Source organism: Nothobranchius furzeri, chromosome 2 (assembly GCF_043380555.1).
Source record: "Nothobranchius furzeri strain GRZ-AD chromosome 2, NfurGRZ-RIMD1, whole genome shotgun sequence".
Taxonomy (NCBI): Eukaryota; Metazoa; Chordata; class Actinopteri; order Cyprinodontiformes; family Nothobranchiidae; genus Nothobranchius; species Nothobranchius furzeri.
This window is the reverse complement of record NC_091742.1, coordinates 97,189,826-97,203,351: the sequence shown is the minus strand read 5'-3', so window position 1 is coordinate 97,203,351 and position 13,526 is coordinate 97,189,826. Positions and strand designations below refer to the sequence as shown.

Sequence of the window (13,526 nt, the reverse complement as noted above, 5' to 3'; positions counted from 1 at the left end):
CATGAAGACGCCAACACAGTAAAAGTATATTTAAAAAAAGTCTTTATTGAAGGCAGAGGTACCTGGAGGGCAAGGCTGAGGCAGGTTCAGAGACAGGCAAGGTCCAAATGGCAGGCAGTGAGCAAGGCAGGGGTCAGGAGAAAAACGAGGTCTGGAGGCTGAGATCAGGCAGGGTGGATGGCTGGAGAATTACTGGCAGGGCTGTAATAATTTGGCATCTGTTGACTGGATGGCTGGTTCTTTTATAGCAGGGGAAGCAGGTGTATGGGATGAGGCTCATTACAGGAGAAGGTGGAATGAATGGAGCTGATTGAAGCTGACAGAGGTTGCTGGGGAAAACAGGGCTTGGCTGGAGCTTGGTGAGAGGACAAGGTGAGCTGAATGAGGAGGAAATGATAAGGCAGATGAGGGTAAAGGATGGGAGTCATGACAGACCCCCCCCCCCCCCCCCCCCTCAAGGGCGGATACCAGATGCCCACAGGAAACCAGAGCAGGGCGGGAGGAGGGGGACCAGGAAGGAGGACCAGAAGAGTCTGCGGGGCCGGCGATGGGGAACCAGGATCCGGGACTGTTGGAGCCTGGTGGGCCGGCGACTGGTAACCAGGAGCCTGGACTGTGAGAGTCTGGGGGGCTGGCGACGGGTAACCAGGAGCCTGGACTGTAGGAGTGTGGTGATAGAGGACACTGGTGGACGAGGACTAAGAGGGGAAACTGGACCAAGACTAAGACTTAGAGGGGAAACTGGACCAAGACTTAGAGGGGACACTGGACCAAGACTTAGAGGGGACACTGGACCAAGACTTAGAGGGGACACTGGACCAAGACTAAGAGGGGACACTGGACCAAGACTAAGAGGGGACACTGGAGGACGACTAAGAGGGGACACTAGAGGAGGACGACTAAGAGGGGACACAGACTCTGGAACTTGAGACTGGGGAACTTGAGAGCAGGAGACGTCTTCTTCAGAGCAGGAACCAGGGATGTCTACTTCAGAGCCTGGAGGCGTCAACCCTTGGACTGGAGGCTCATGGAAAGGCTGGGCCGGAGCCCCTTGGACGGGCTGGGCCGGGACCGGGGCCTTGTGGACCTCATCCGTCGAGACAGGATGCGATGCGTTCCCCAGGACCACCGCCGAGGCAGGATGCGATGCGTCCCCCGGGACCACCGCCGAGGCAGGATGCGATGCGTGCCCCGGGACCACCGCTGAGGCAGGATGCGATGCGTGCCCCAGGACCACCGCCGAGGCAGGATGTGATGCGTCCCATGGGACCACCGCCAGAGCAGGATGCGATGCGTCCCACGGGACCACCGCCGAGGCAGGATGCGATGCGTCCTCCAGGACCACCGCCGAGGCAGGATGCGGTGCGTCCTCCAGGACCACCGCCGAGGCAGGATGCGGTGCGTCCTCCAGGACCACCGCCGAGGCAGGATGCGGTGCGACCTTCGGGACCACCGCTTGGACAAGATGCGGCGCAACCTTCGAGACCACCGCTGGAGCAGGACAGATGGAGGCGGGACCCCTGCTGGACATGGATGTGGTGCGGACCCTGGGACCACCGCTGGACATGGATGCGATGCGACGCCGGGAACTACCGCTGGACCTGGACAGGCAGAGCCTCTCGGACAGGCGAAGGTGGAATCTCTGCTGGACGAGGATGTGGTGTGACCTCTGGGACCACCGCTGGACGTGGATGCGATGTGCCCCCTGGGACCACCGCTGGACGTGGATGCGATGCAACCCCTGGAACCACCGATGGACCGGGGCAGGTGGAACCTCTTAAAAAAGCGGAAGTAGGAACCCCACTGAGCGTGGACGCGGTGAGACTCCTGGGACCACCGCTGGACGTGGATGCGGTGCGCCTCCTGGGACCACCACTGGACGTGGACGCGGTGCATCTCCAGGGACCACCGCTGGACGTGGACGCTGTGCGTCTCCAGGGACCACCGCTGGACGTGGACGCTGTGCGTCTTCAGGGACCACCGCTGGACGTGGACGGGACGGAGGGACTCGAGGCTTGAGCGGCGTAGCTGCAAAACCTTGCGTCTGTGAAGGCCACGAAGTAGTAGAAGGTCTTCCGGACTGCCACTGTTGCGTTGTCAGGTACCCGTTGCGCAAGACGGCCGCAGCAGGCCTGGACGGAGGAGTGGAACCTCTGCGTGGCTGTGGCCTGATGGCCAGCCGCGTTCCCCAGAATGGTGACGCTTGCTCCTTCTCTAGTTCCATGAAGTCCAGGAGCGTGAGATACTCCATGACAGGTATGAAGAGAGAAAAAAATACTCCCAAGTGCTGTGTCGGCGTAGGGTCAGAATTTGGCCAGATTATTCTGTCAGGAACAGAGTTCTGAAGACCCGTGAAGACGCCAACACAGTAAAAATATATAAAAAAGTCTTTATTGGAGGCAGAGGTACCTGGAGGGCAAGGCTGAGGCAGGTTCAGAGACAGGCAAGGTCCAAATGGCAGGCAGTGAGCAAGGCAGGGGTCAGGAGAAAAACGAGGTCTGGAGGCTGAGATCAGGCAGGGTGGATGGCTGGAGAATTACTGGCAGGGCTGTAATAATCTGGCATCTGTTGACTGGATGGCTGGTTCTTTTATAGCAGGGGAAGCAGGTGTATGGGATGAGGCTCATTACAGGAGCAGGTGGAATGAATGGAGCTGATTGAAGCTGACAGAGGTTGCTGGGGAAAACAGGGCTAGGCTTGAGCTTGGTGAGAGGACAAGGTGAGCTGAATGAGGAGGAAATGATAAGGCAGATGAGGGTAAAGGATGGGAGTCATGACACTGTCTAGTTGAATGACTGAAATAAATTTGACTTTGCACCAGATTAATTTTTCCAGTTTCACTTGTTTGTATAATTGGGAGTTTTTATTAACATTTCTACTCATAATGTAGTAAAAACACATAAATAATAATCCTTCAAAATGACAGTAGAACAGGCACAAATATGATCTGGGACTTAAATGTTCTAACTTTTAACACCAGAGCAGGCGTGCCATATTCTGAGAATGATCAGGAACACTAACTGGTTCCAGTTGGATGACTGGAGGATGATGGGATGATAAAAGATCATGGCGAGGAAATAATGATCTGACGAACAGGTGAGCGGACCTTCCTTACGTGGGAAGTCCTGATGTCACGTTAATACGGGGATGCTGCAGACCCGCAGATTGACACCTGCTGCAGCGAATCTGGTGTGATCTCCAGCCTGATCACAACTTTCTCGTTCCTCGCTGCCCCTGATGCACTGAAGCATCCTCCCCTTAGCTGATGACGGCTTCAACACACCTCGCAGCTTAATGATAGTAATTAATGCGATGATGTTTAGACAGCGACTCGTCTCAAAAACATATAATTCCCCGACAGAATTGTTTAGAAAATCATCAGAAAAGTTTCAGAGTGTTTCTGTTTTAACTTAAACTTCTGTTTTCAACTGTAAGACACGTTGTTTGTGATTGTTTACTGAGTAGTGAGAACACGGAGCGTTCTCCCAGCGGCAGCCAGGTGCCTCTCGTTTGTCTGACTACTTTCATAAACTACTGTTAGGGCACAGAATTATTCTGTCTGGTGCTTTCAGCGCTGCACAGATGTTACGTAAATGTTAAAAATATAGCTTACCGCAACTTTTGTAAAGTTCCCGTTGCCACCGGGCGGCCGCAGCAGAGACGATCTCTGAAAAATGTCCGCGACACGGACTCCGTTGTTGTCTGGAAGTTTTTTTTTCCAAGTTAAGAAAAGAGGCGGACGTGTTTCCTAAATCCTACATCAGTCCAAGCAAGGCAACTTCTTTCTGTTTTTATTCGGTTTTAGTAGCCATTAGCACTGTGCATTGTTGTGTGCGTCAGTGATATTCAGTCTACGAGGAAATCGTGCAATGACAAAGGTTCCGCCATGCTTGAAATGCAAGCTGCGATTAAATGAGTGAATTCTTTTTAACGCGTTATTTTTTTCTAATTAATTAATCGTGATTAGCGCGTTAAAGTCCCGGCCCTAGTTATTTTAATTACTGGCGTAGGTTAGTTTAATATATCACGGAACATGAGTTTATGAATATGCTTTGATGTGGTTTATTGATAAACTGAGTCACAATTCTAACTCACTAATTGACTTTTGAGTTACTGGCATCTTACTCAGGTCTTTTGATATGACATTGTGTTTATTGTTATTATTTTATCTTTTGTTGTTCAAACAGTTACGTTCAGGGGGAACGCAATGCTAGGTTTTTTCCTGTATATCATGGTCCTTTTTAACACATAAAAGAATGTCTCAGGGCATTTTCTGTCCATCTCAGTATTTTGTAACTCTGTAACTGGAGGGGGCCCAGCCTTCTTCGTCCTGTTTGTATGCTGACCTCACATGTGTGTGTGGTCTTGATTTTAGCTTAGGATGATACCATGTGGACTGAGGTGGTCAGTTTCTGGTGAATTTCAGCCCCACTGGGGGTCCCGATTGGACTGATTTGAAAGAATATTGGATGGTAGTTGCTGAAGACAAGTCACATTCCACAGTGATCTCGCAGACTCTTTTGTGCTTTCTCGCTACCGGCCGTGAAACCAAGGAGATTGGGGTCCTGATGCAAGTGCTGCTACCAGATGGGGCATCAAGGTCACTCATCTCATCCCTCCCACTGCTGCGGAACTGCTGAGCGGGGCCGCCACGACTGCACCATCCTCATGCGAGCTCACCGAGGATGGCAGATAAGTAAACGATCTGCCTTAAGCTTGCAGGGTCCACCATACCGCTGCTGATGTTGGTGGTCGCACTCTACCCTGGAACCGCCCCTCAGCATCTGACAGAACGAGTGGAAACAGCAGCAGTTGGGGTAGCAACGGAATCGACAACTGGTGGATGAGGCTCCTCCTGACCCCTTCCACATGACACTGTGACCTGCCTCCAACGATGTCAAGTTCCAGCGCCCCAAATCTCCCGTCTGGTTTCATGGCTCCCTGACCAAAAAGACATCCCCTCACCTTCCCTGCCGTCAAAGGATCCCACGTTGCTATAACAACATCAAAGTTGCTGACACACGCCTTTTGCTCAGGATGGCTCTCTCTCCTGCCACACAGCTGGTGTGGCCTAAAGTGCAGCTTGGCTCCCTGCCACCCGCCTCACATCGCATGAGGACGGCGTCCCGACGAGGACATTCGAGCTGAAGTAAGAGAGTCTGGGTCTGTTATGACCTTTTGCCCCTTCTCCACCAACAAAAACCAAGCCCCTCACATCAACAGCCCCACCACCGGGATTCATCTGCATCATCATCGACGAAAGTGCAACACCATCCCAACGTGGTCTTCATTGCTCTGCCCCCACTGCAGTCCCACATAATCCCGACTGATAAGCCCTGTGAACCTCGGCTCTGCCCCAGTTAGAGCTGCTAAGCCCCCGACACCTCCCGTGCTTCATAGAGTGGCTGTCAAAAAGAAATTGGTATCGGTTTTTTGACAATGTTTGTTACTGTTATCTTTATCATGGTCATGATTTACTTAGTTTTAAGCTGTGTTTAAGCCATGTTTGGGGTAAGAGAATGGTTGACAAGCTTATGACAGATGCTTTAGTTCATATTTTTCCTAATAAAGCTGGTTTCATTATGATGTCTACAATGTGAACTGCAGTTTCTGTAACCATTGTTGATTGATGTCCTGGTGATCAGCACAGTTGATTTTATGTTCTTTTATATGTTGACTTAATCAGTATAATCGTTGTCTTTTGATTTTTGATATAATCCTTGAGTTTGATATAATCACTGCTATAATCATTCATTTTATTACAGGTTGCCAACTATTGGAGCTGCTTTAATTTTGTTACAGGTTGTTACTTATTTTTTACAGCCCTTTATAAAGGTCACTACTTCTTTTGTGGTCTTCTGTGTGTTAGAGGTTGATTCTTTGCAGCTGCGACCATTACCCGTAATCATAGAATAGTTGTTGTTGTTTTTATTACACCAATTAGTTAGGATGACCATCGTTTGAACAGGAGCGAATGTTGGATAAAAACAGTATTAGATGCATGGAAAACGATTTTGTCTGGGTACCATCTGGTGTTTTTTAATTCAAACGAAGGTTCATTCCATGTTCGTATTTTGTTATTATTCTGTGCCTCCGGTTTATTGGTCAAGCTTTCGGTCAGAGACCTTCATCAGGAATTCCTGATGAAGGTCTCTGGTGTATCAGGTGTAACAGCTGCAGCTTAGACATCTCATGGGGCCTGAGTGAGGTGGAGGAATCAGAAACTACAGAAACAGCTGGAGTTAGTGGACGTAAATTAGCAGGGTTAGATCCACTGTGTTTATAAAAAACCACTTATGGAGGCACCTTGTAAGTCTGCGGTTCTGTTATCACGAGAGCTCCCTAGTGAAGTGCAGACGGAGCTTTTCTCTGTTATACCAAGAACCTGGGAAAGTTTCATCTCTGTGAGGGGGTGGATGTGTTTATCTTTTATATGTGTGTGTGCTTATGTACTTTTGAATAAAACCTTTTCGTGAGCATCTGCTCGTCGAGAGACCGAACAGAAAGCCACTGGTGTGTATCTTCTTTCTGTCCGATTTTGCAATGTCTGGTTGTTGATTATTGGTAAATGGTACTGATAACCTAACACCTTTAATCTCTAACCCCCTTGTGTGTGTTGGACTTTCTTTGGTAATCCTGGATTGACTAAATAAAATTACCCAACACTGATAATAGAAATTGCTGTGTGTAACCAAACTGTTTTCAAAACCATATTCTTTCTGAACAGGTGAGCTACCATACGTTCCAGGCAGAATAACAAAAAATGAACTGAACAGGATACAAACCAGCTGCAGAATGCGTTTTCAAAACAGCAAGTGTATGTAGGTCAACAGAACTTGCAATCTCTGAAGTAATTTAGATTAAATATGAATATTAGGAGACAATAAATTAAATGCTGGTTCTACAGTTCTGACAAGACAATGGAACTGACTGACATCACTAAAACCACACTAGTGCAGGACACTCCTGCACTATGAGATGGACACGTTAACAGCTTGTGTGAATCTCAGACTAGCTGTTACCTCGTTCATATTTTCCTACAAACTGAGGTCATCCAAATAGCATGACATGAATTGTTCTAAACGTTTGAACAGAAATCCAGTTCAAAAGATCTCAACTGTCCGTGTGTTTCATGCTGTGCTGATACATGTGTGAATAGAGCCAACCTGACCTGCCCCTGAAACGGACTGTCAATACTGCAACATAACAGTCAAGCCATCTTGGGTACAATGTTTTGGATACTTTTTGCACATATTCTGATTGTCAATCACAGTTGTTGGAAGCTGGTTTGATATGTTTTTGTAGTTTAGATTTCCCTTAATAAATAATTGGGTTTTTTAAGAGCTTTTTGTTGATTTTAAGGAAAACTCGTTGTTCCAGAGATGTGGTTGCTCTTTTTCTCTGGCCAGATGACAGCACTCCACACACAGAAAAAATGCATTCCACAAATGCTTGAGAAGCAAAATCATTATCTACAGGGGAAGGTATTGAATAGAAAGCCTGTGTTGACTTTCACAAATCCAGCGGTTTCTCATTAGACACGCCCTGTTTGACTTCAGTGAGATAATTCTCAATATCAGTTCAATCAACAAGTGGTTAAACAAAAAGAGACAAAGTATTACTACAATGTATATTTTAACATGCAACACAAGACAAAATAAAAGGAAACTTGTCATTATATTTGGTATTTGAGAGTTGCTCTAAACATGAATGCAGTATGATTTTAATGATCACATAATGAGTAGAAGGAGTCACCGCTCATCTGGGAAAGGTGCTTCAGGAATTCCTGATGAAGGTCTCTGGTGTAACAGCAATATTAAACTCGTTCCTACGCCCTTGTTACATCCTCTCTAGTCTCTCTTCCCATCTAACCCTTTATAAATAAACTGAACTGAACTAAGAACATCAGGAGGGATGAAATAATTTGTTCCTCCAGAGAACTGATTGTTGAATTCCAGTAACAGATGGATCCGTTTTCTCTTTGTCCCTAAAAACCTGCAGCTGTGTGATTCCAGCTAAATCTGCTCTGTTGATCGTTTCCCTCAGATCTTCAACAGTTTCTCTTTCCACTGTTATTAGTCTCATTCTGTCACCTTTTGACCTGAACCTGTGATCCACACCTTCATCTCTTCCTTGTTGTTGCTGGTCCAACTCCAGTCCAGTAGGTGGCGATAACGCGCCTTCACGCTGCCACATAACCGGAAGCTGTTATCAGAACTAGCTTGTTGTTAGCTACCAGCGCTAGCTTGCTGTGCTGGTGTGTGAGGGGAACCTCTGAGGCTCTGCAGCAACAATGTCTTCTGCTCAGTCTCTGAGAGAGGTGATCAGAGAGCGGCTAACTGCTGCTGCTGCAGAAATCTTCTCCGAGTTTGAAAAAACCATCGTCCGCTACGAGGAAGAGATCGATCGTCAGCGCAGACTGCTGGAGATCAGCTGGAAACCACAGATCAACTTACACAGAATAGGTATGAAACAGCAGCGGGACTCATGTGGTTTTACTGAGGACACAATCTCAGGACAGTCTGCTTGGATCCGTTTGCTGTTCTGAAGCTTTTTGACACAACTGAGCTGAAATCAGTCTGCGGTAAACTTTGTTCCACTTTAGAGAATCAAATCAATAACATTTCAGGGATTTTAGGAAGTTTTCATTTTCAGGAACTCCACTAAATCAGTTTAAAAGAGACAAACTTTGAAGACTTGGTGAACGTTTCCAGCTGATGTTCTACAATCAGAGACTTGTTAAACGAGTCAGTCTGATAGATACTGAGTCCAGTCACACACACACACACACACACACACACACACACACACACGGAACTAGGATTGGGACAATATTCAGCGTAACTTGTACCAAGTTTTGTAACTGCAAACATGTTTCATCACATGTAACTTTGGATTCATAACTTGTAACTTTGGATCCGTAACTTGTAACTTTGGATTCGTAACTTGTAATTCTCAATTCGTACTTGTATTCTTGTTTTGTAACAGGAACATTGTATTTTGTACATGTATTTTTTATTTTGTAAAATCAAACATTCATTCAGAAACATGAAACTTTTGTTTTGTAACTAGCAGACTTCCAAATTGAAAAAAATCAAAGTACAAGTTTCAAATCAAAACTCACAAAACACACATTTCATTCTACAGGTACAAACCTCACATCCTACAATGTTACGGATCATTTTGTCTCGATTCTAGCGCCAGTGGGAGGAACTTGGGTGGAACCAATGAGAGCACGACTCTTAGCTACCAATCACGTTTCTCGAATTCCTGTCCAATCACTGGGAGAGGAGGGCAGGGTTTTGTCAGAGCCGTAAAGAGTTACGACACTCCAAGACTCCTATGGAATGGGGAAGTCACGTGGTTCATGTAGTGTCGAATAGTTCTAAACAGCCCCGCTGCTGCATTGACTGCAGTTCATTTCAACTATTCGGTGTTTCGGAAGGATTTTCTCCGGTAAGTTGATGAAATTTCATCATTTTGTTGCATTGTGAAGCGTTAGCTAACCGCTTCGTTGTCTCCTCACAGAACAAGGCTATCCCAGCATGCTTTGCGCGCCGGCTGTGGATTTTCAACAGGCAGAGAAAGGGGAGAGCTATGAAGTTTTAAACGTAAGTTTGTTAAAAAGTAGCCGTAGAAACCTAAAAAGCTTAAAGCAGTTCAGTTTATAGACATTTTTCGTTTGTATATTTGTTCTTTAAATTACATTTTAGGCAGAAATCAGCCAGAACGAGTTTGTATCGCGGGTCCCAGTTATTCCTGTGTGTGTGTGTGTGTGTGTGTGTGTGTGTGTGTGTGTGTGTGTGTGTGTGTGTGTGTGTGTGTGTGTGTGTGTGTGTGTGTGTGTGTGTGTGTAGCGAATTAAACTTGTCATTTGTTTTAAGGACAACGGAGCAAAGAAGCGTTTTTATTAAGCTTAGAGGTGAAGAGTGAAGCTGTTTACACACAACCACAGAAGTTCTTCTGTGAAAAGTAGTTTTACATTCAGGGATTTACACAGCTGACACGTTTTAATGAAGTAAAAAGTTTGTGTGAAGAATATAATTTTTATCTTCTCGTGTGGATAAATGTAAAAATGTGTTTATTGCCTTTTTGTCACCTGTGGTCTCTGATTTTCTCTGTAGGACTGCAGGTGTCCAGGGTCAGGAGAGTCTTTACCTGGTGGTCATCCTGGGAGAGAGGCCTTCTACTGTCATCATGTTATTGTTATTTAGCTGTTTGATATTTGAACACGTTTATTAAAACAAATACTAACTGGTAACTCTTTCTGGTCATTGATTTTATCACCAGTTTTATTATTACAGATGTTTTTTAACATGTTACATGAACAGAAAATGAAAAGATGGTAAGGAGACAAGATTATTTATAACACGTTACACTTATTTACAGATCAAAACCAGTATGGACCAGTTATGTACGGTTAAAGCAGGATTAACCTGAGTGACTCTTCCTGGATCCTTTATTTAAACTGAGTGAGCAGGAAGTCTTTAACAGTGCAGCTGGATCTGCTGCAGGAGGATCCAGACGTGGATGGAGGGCTGGAGCAGACCCGTGGCTGGACATTTCTGGCCAGAGGAACATCATACAGGACAGTCTGCAGAGAGCTTTGGGACGCTTCCTCTCACTGTCCACTCCATCGTCCATCTACAGGGACTGGTGGGCTGGCTCAGACGACGGCTGTTACATCTCTGTGAATGACTTGCCGTTAACAGCAGTGGTGGTCTGCTGGTACCTCCTGCAGGACAGAGCTCCACTGACCTCCACACGCATCTTCCTCAGGCTCATCCTGCAGACCCACAACTTCACCAGCACAGAGGCAGATGTGCAGCACAGTGCATGCTGACCTGTAACAGATTAAATAAGAGTTTGTTTTTTTTATAGAAAAATGTAAAACAAGCATATAACCTGCAGTACACTGGTTCTGTTCAGTTTAAAGAAAAGCAGCAGGGAAAACTACAGAGAATTTACATTTTAAAGACAGGTTTAATCATTATCCATTTTCGCTAGTTTTAGCATTTTTCCTTTGTGTGTAGCTGCCGCCACGGCTGTGACGGGACCTGCGGGTCACCGTAGAGGTGACGGCTAGACTGTCGGAATTCAGCTGAATTCGAAAATGGAGAAGGATTATTAAGGAGCTGCAGCAGCTTCATGTCCATCAGCAGCGTTTTTTCACAACCGTTTTCAGGTAAAGTAACTTTGTTTATTCTAGAAGCTTTCAGGACTTACATGTTAACTTTAGATGGTTTCATGTATGTTTTAAGCTACAGAATGAACTTGTTAAACATACACAACACATTACTACAGAGTATTATCATGTAGGTAATTAATATAAACCAAATGCATTATAAATGTTGAATGCAGTAGGATGTTTTCTGATGTAAATTAGACCATAGAACTTATTTTGCATCAAATGAGGGTAAAACGTTTTTAAAAAACAGGCTTTTTAATAAAATAGCATTGAAGTGTTTTCAATGTGCATTTGTTTATTCAACTTAAGCCTAATAATGATTAGATCTGTCTTAAAAATGTAAATTCTCTGTAGTTTTCCCTGCTGCTTTTCTTTAAACTGAACAGAACCAGTGTACTGCAGGTTATATGTTTGTTTTACATTTTTCTATAAAAAAACAAACTCTTATTTAATCTGTTACAGGTCAGCATGCACTGTGCTGCACATCTGCCTCTGTGCTGGTGAAGTTGTGGGTCTGCAGGATGAGCCTGAGGAAGATGCGTGTGGAGGTCAGTGGAGCTCTGTCCTGCAGGAGGTACCAGCAGACCACCACTGCTGTTAACGGCAAGTCATTCACAGAGATGTAACAGCCGTCGTCTGAGCCAGCCCAGCAGTCCCTGTAGATGGACGATGGAGTGGACAGTGAGAGGAAGCGTCCCAAAGCTCTCTCTGCAGACCGTCCTGTATGATGTTCCTCTGGCCAGAAATGTCCAGCCACGGGTCTGCTCCAGCCCTCCATCCACGTCTGGATCCTCCTGCAGCAGATCCAGCTGCACTGTTAAAGACTTCCTGCTCACTCAGTTTAAATAAAGGATCCAGGAAGAGTCACTCAGGTTAATCCTGCTTTAACCGTACAAAACTGGTCCATACTGGTTCTGATCTGTAAATAAGTGTAACCTATTATAAATAATATTGTCTCCTTACCATCTTTTCATTTTCTGTTCATGTAACATGTTAAAAAACATCTGTAATAATAAAACTGGTGATAAAATCAATGACCAGAAAGAGTTCTCAGTTAGTATTTGTTTTAATAAATGTGTTCAAATATCAAACAGCTAAATAACAATAACATGATGACAGTAGAAGGCCTCTCTCCCAGGATGACCACCAGGTAAAGCCTCTCCTGACCCTGGACACCTGCAGTCCTACAGAGAAAATCAGACCACAGGTGACAAAAAGGCAATAAACACATTTTTACATTTATCCACATGAGAAGATAAAAATTATATTCTTCACACAAACTTTTTACTTCATTAAAACGTGTCAGCTGTGTAAATCCCTGAATGTAAAACTACTTTTCACAGAAGAACTTCTGTGGTTGTGTGTAAACAGCTTCACTCTTCACCTCTAAGCTTAATAAAAACGCTTCTTTGCTCCGTTGTCCTTAAAACAAATGACAAGTTTAATTCGCTACACACACACACACACACACACACACACACACACACACACACACACACAGGAATAACTGGGACCCGCGATACAAACTCGTTCTGGCTGATTTCTGCCTAAAATGTAATTTAAAGAACAAATATACAAACGAAAAATGTCTATAAACTGAACCGCTTTAAGCTTTTTAGGTTTCTACGGCTAGTTGTTATCAAACTTACGTTTAAAAGTTCATAGCTCTCCCCTTTCTCTGCCTGTTGAAAATCCACAGCCGGCGCGCAAAGCATGCTGGGATAGCCTTGTTCTGTGAGGAGACAACGAAGCGGTTAGCTAACGCTTCACAATGCAACAAAATGATGACATTTCATCAACTTACCGGAGAAAATCCTTCCGAAACACCGAATAGTTGAAATGAACTGCAGTCAATGCAGCAGCGGGGCTGTTTAGAACTATTCGACACTACATGAACCACGTGACTTCCCCATTCCATAGGAGTCTTGGAGTGTCGTAACTCTTTACGGCTCTGACAAAACCCTGCCCTCCTCTCCCAGTGATTGGACAGGAATTCGAGAAACGTGATTGGTAGCTAAGAGTCGTGCTGTCATTGGTTCCACCCAAGTTCCTCCCACTGGCGCTAGAATCGAGACAAAATGATCCGTAACATTGTAGGATGTGAGGTTTGTACCTGTAGAATGAAATGTGTGTTTTGTGAGTTTTGATTTGAAACTTGTACTTTGATTTTTTCATTTTGGAAGTCTGCTAGTTACAAAACAAAAGTTTCATGTTTCTGAATGAATGTTTGATTTTACAAAATAAAAAATACATGTACAAAATACAATGTTCCTGTTACAAAACAAGAATACAAGTACGAATTGAGAATTACAAGTTACGAATCCAAAGTTACAAGTTA

The 13,526-nt window shown here is 45.1% G+C and overlaps 1 protein-coding gene across 1 annotated transcript in view; it reads right to left on the bottom strand.

The window, feature by feature from the left end:
• The window catches only part of LOC129154107 (zinc finger protein 892-like), a 338,014-nt gene that overhangs the window by 66,373 nt on the left and 258,115 nt on the right, over window positions 1-13,526 (bottom strand). The gene's annotated exons all lie outside the window — the stretch shown is intronic.